This window comes from Palaemon carinicauda, chromosome 7 (genome assembly GCF_036898095.1).
Source record: "Palaemon carinicauda isolate YSFRI2023 chromosome 7, ASM3689809v2, whole genome shotgun sequence".
Lineage (NCBI taxonomy): Eukaryota > Metazoa > Arthropoda > Malacostraca > Decapoda > Palaemonidae > Palaemon > Palaemon carinicauda.
Window position 1 is genome coordinate 4,997,991 of NC_090731.1, and position 5,229 is coordinate 5,003,219.

A 5,229-nucleotide genomic window follows, 5' to 3' on the forward strand; every position below is an offset into this window, starting at 1 on the left:
TTTTACCGTTTTAAAAACGGAATATATTGACGTAAAGGAGTGATATTACGGTCACCAACCGGTAAAAGATAATAGCAAAGTAGGGTCAAATTACGGCCGTCTTTATTTTACTGAAATACGACTGAGAACAGTATATTTTTTACGGAGAAATTCGGATTAAAACTACGATTTTTTTTAACAGTGAACGAAACCCGTTCCGTTAAAATGTCTATTGCTACTCAATATTTCAAGAGGAAAGCTTATTGTTTCATTATGTCATTGACATATTAATGACACTCCCAAGTCCAGTAAACTTTCATTCATAGATCTAGCGTATTTTCTTGAAAATGTTTAATGGACATTTACATAAGGATAATGTGAATAAAGGCCTGGCTGACACAAGTCTTTTTATAATTTTATATATGACATATCTGTTTTTGACGTTGTTAATAGTTTGTATAAGACATATCTGTTTTGACGCTGTTGCTTGTTTTTAGAATGATATATTGTTAATTTATTCTCATCATGTATTTATTTCCTTATTTCCTTTCCTCACTGGGCTATTTTTCCAGTTGGAGCCCTTGTGCTTCTAGCATCTTGCTTTTCCAACTAGGGTTGTAGCTTGGCTAGTAATAATAATAATAACAATAATAATATATATTCTGTCAACTGTCAAGACTTTCGTAGGATACAGAAATGATTCATAGGATTGAACAACCTCATGTATTGTTAAGGGAGAGAAATAGATTTTATTCAATCATTGAAATTCTCTACCCAAAAGCAAATGGAGTCATAGCGGATGGACTTTTAAAAGTCTTTGAGACATTCAAAATCCCTGTAACCTCCTTGTAAAAAGACGACAGGACATCCTCGCAATGGCATGACTGAGAAAAAAAAAACAGGTTGATGAGAGAGAGAGAGAGAGAGAGAGAGAAGAGAGAGAGAGAGAGAGAAGCTGTCATAGCGGATGGACTAAAAAGTCTTTGAGACATTCAAAATCCTTGCAACTTCCTTGTAAAAAGACGACAAGACATCCTCGCAATGACATGGCTGAGAAAAAACAGATTGATGAAAGAGAGAGAGAGAGAGAGAGAGAGAGAGAGAGAGAGAGAGAGAGAAGCTGTCATAGCGGATGGACTAAAAAGTCTTTGAGACATTCAAAATCCTCGCAATTCTTTGTAAAAAGACGACAGGACATCCTCGCAATGGCATGACTGAGAAAAAAAAAAACAGGTTGATGAGAGAGAGAGAGAGAGAGGGGAGAGAGAGAGAGAGAGAGAGAGAGAGAGAGAGAGAGAAGCTGTCGGTCACAGTATCGCCCGAGGTCTATCCGTTAAATTAGGATATTTACTCCCCCATCTTCCGTTGATACTTTGATCAATTTTTCTCACATTTCTGATTATTTCTAGAGCATCTATTTCTATCATTTAGCCTATCTATCACACTTTGTATTGTTCGATGTTTGTCAACATTGCAAGTTTATTATTATTACCTTCGAAAAGGAGGTTGTAAAATCGAATTAGTTTATCTAGTTATTTGAGTGTGACAGGATCATGTCAAAACCATGGTTCATTTTCCCTTTGCCTACACATACACCGAATATTCTTGCCTATTCTATACATATTCTCCTCTGTCCTCATACACCTGACAACACTGAGATTACCAAACATTTTTCCTTTCGCTCAAGGGGCTACTTTCCTCTTGGTAAGGATAGAAGGGACTCTTTAGCTATGGTAAGCAGCTCTTCTAGGAGAAGGACACTCCGAAATCAAACCATTGTTCTCTAGTTTTGGGTAGTGCCATAACCTCTGTACCATGGTCTTCCACTGCCTTTGGTTAGAGTTCTCTTGCTTGAGGGTACACCTCAGGCACACTGTTCTATCTTGTCTCTTCCTCCTCTTGTTTTGTTAAAGTTTTTATAGTTTATATAGGAATTATCTATTTTAATGTTGATACTGTTTTTAAAATATTTATTTTTTTTCCTTGTTTCCTTTCCTCACTGGGCTGTTTTCCCTGTTGGAGCCCCTGGGCTCATAGCATCCTGCTTCTCAAACTAGGGTTGCAGCTTAGCAAATAATAATAATAATAATAATAATAATAATAATAATAATAATAATAATAATAATAATAATAATAATAATAATAATAATAATACTCGACAGATTTTAACGAAATTTTCACCACAGATAAATCTTAGGTTATGGACGACCCCATCAAATTTTGGAGATTCTCCGTGACAAGATCACGATTCTGAATCAACAGTATATATATATATATATATATATACATATATATGTATATTCATACATACATATATATGTGATATATATATGTATATATATACATATATATATGTATATATATGTACATATATATACATACATACATATATATATATATATATATACTGTATATATATTATAATATATATATATACATACATATTATATGCATATACATATGCATATATATACATAATATATATATATATATATGTATACTATATATATATATATATATATGTATATATATATACTGTATAAAAATTCATTAATGCATGACAAAGTAAATTCAAGATAATATTATTTGTTTCACAATGACGTACTAGAAGGAAATATATGGTAAAATATTTATTTTCCAAATAAAAACAAAAGAAGATGATTTCTACTATAATACGTAAATTATGCTATCAAATGCTGCGTCTTGTGAAATCCTTCTTTCTTTGACGATTTAACTCTAAGGAGGTAAATATCCACAAATGAACAACAACCCAATAAATCTTATTAGGATATCTTGTAGCTTGAAAAATCATATATAGTAGGGTTAAATAGATAATAAAGAGAGAGAGAGAGAGAGAGAGAGAGGAGAGAGAGAGAGAGAGAGAGAGATATTGTTTTTGTCGTTGTTAATAGTTTATATATGACATCTATTTTGACTGTTACTGTTTTTAGAATTATTTATTGTTAATTTGTTATCATCATTTATTTATTTCCTTATTTCTTTTTACCTCACTGGGCTATATTTCCTTATTGGAGCCCTTGGGTTTATAGCATCTTGATTTTCCAACTAGGGTTGTAGCTTGGCTAGTAATGATAATAATAATAATATTAGAACATTCTGAACCAATTAGATTATATTAAGATACTGAGAAACTGGTTCCTATTGCCTCCAATAACGTTACAATAGCCTGTACTTGAAATGCAATCTCAATTATAATTTACACACATATTTACATATACAATTCTCTCTACATCTTTGAAAGCATATATATGGGGGGTTGTTGAAGAAGCCTATAGGTCTATCTGCCGATTCATCAGCAACCATTGCCTGGGCGGTGATCATATAATATATGGTCATTCTTTAGGGCATTGTCAACGTTACCATAGCCTGTACTTGAAATGCAATCTTAATTATTATTTACACACATATTCACAAACACAATTCTATCTGCATATAAATGGGGGGGGGGGGGTGAGGAAGCCTATAGGTCTATCTGTCCTCCTTAATAGGCAATGCCACTGCCACTTGCCTCTGCCATTCACGAGCGGCCTTTAAACCTTTAAATAGTCTGGTGTTCGGGATGAGAAAGATGTAGACTGATAATCACTGTTTAAGATGTTTGAAACATCACAAAAGAGGCAGATCTAGACATGACCAACACTCATACAGAGCCATTGAAGGGAATCCCATATTTGTTTAAACGAAGATCCTCAACTTACAAACATAATTGGTACCAAGAAGCAGTTTGTAAGTCGGATTGCTCGTATGTCGAATTTAAAAAAAATTGGCCTACTGAACCCTATGCCTATGATTTCCAGCTACAGAAGATAAAGTTAGGTTTCCTATGAAATAGATATCAGGTTATTACAAATGTCGATTTGCTTACTGTATTAAATGATATTGTACCAACCGTGCGTCACACGATCGTACATAGTAACGACATTTCATTTTGTGTATATATTATGCTTGTATCTTTCGCTCTTCCCTCGCACTAAAAAGAACCGGAAATAACATGTATGTTTTTCTCACCGTTAACTGTTAACCGATGCGGTGTCGGTTGAACAGGAAATTTCCTGTTGCATTGAACCTGAAATAATGTGTCCTGTTTTTCTCACCGTTAACTGTAACCGATGCAGTGTCGGTTGAACAGGAAATATCCTGTTGTAATGAACCTGAAATCATGTGTCTGTTTTTCTCACCGTTAACTGTTAACCGGTGTGCTGTCGGTTGAACAGGATATTTCCTGTTGCATTGAGTTTTTGTATATAAAGGAGAGTGTTCTATAATAAACTTACTCAGTTGCTTTCATCCTGTCTTTGAGTCACAACCATCTCTCGGCTCGTCACAATATGATATTGTTTTATTACGGTACTTCTTTATCTTATCTTTGTAATTTCCAAATGGATTTGTGTTTATATCTCCGAGTGATTGTAAGTCGAATGTTTTGAGGACATTCTGTATGATGGTTGGGTTGAATTACGAGTCTTACGTTAAGCTCCTTTACAATATTTTTTTTTTGAAATGACGAGCAACAGGTTTTCTATATGAGAAAAGGCAACTGCTAATCAACTACAGCCTTAAAAGGCCAACCTACCAGTAGGAAAAGATAAAAGATATACCATTTAGGCCAACCAATTTCTGAAAGGCCAAATTAAGGTATTTGGCACAAAAAAGGCCAAATTAGGGGGCACGAAAAAGGCCAAATTAGAGATTTTTGGCCTGAAAAAAGGTCAGCCTGACGAGCAACATAAAAGCTAATTCTCTGAGTACGTCAAGATGCACAGATAAAATGGCTTCAGCGATGAATTCGTATGAATTATGTACATGTTAGTGGACAGTGAGGAGTGATGTTTTTATTATTATTATTATTATTATTATTATTATTATTATTATTATTATTATTACTAGCTAAGCTACAACACTAGTTGGAAAAGCAGGATGCTATAAGCCCAGGGGCTCCAACAGAGAAAAATAGCCTAGTGAGGAAAGGAAACAAGAAAAAATAAAATGTTTAAGGATAGTAATATTAAAATAAATATTTCCTATATAAATTATAAAAAACTACAAAACAAGGGGGAGAGTAACAAGACAGAACAGCGTGTAGCCTTAAGCAAGAGAACTCCAACCCAAGACAGTGGAAGATTATGGTACAGTGGCTATGGCACTACCCAAGACTAGAGAACAATGGTTTGATTTTGGAGTGTCCTCATAGCTAAAGAGTCTCTTCTACCCTTAACAAGAGGAAAGTGG

General features: G+C 34.0%; 1 protein-coding gene across 1 annotated transcript in view; it reads right to left on the reverse strand.

Moving 5' to 3' along the window:
• Window positions 1-5,229, reverse strand: part of LOC137643820 (protein rolling stone-like) — a 149,279-nt gene that overhangs the window by 45,268 nt on the left and 98,782 nt on the right.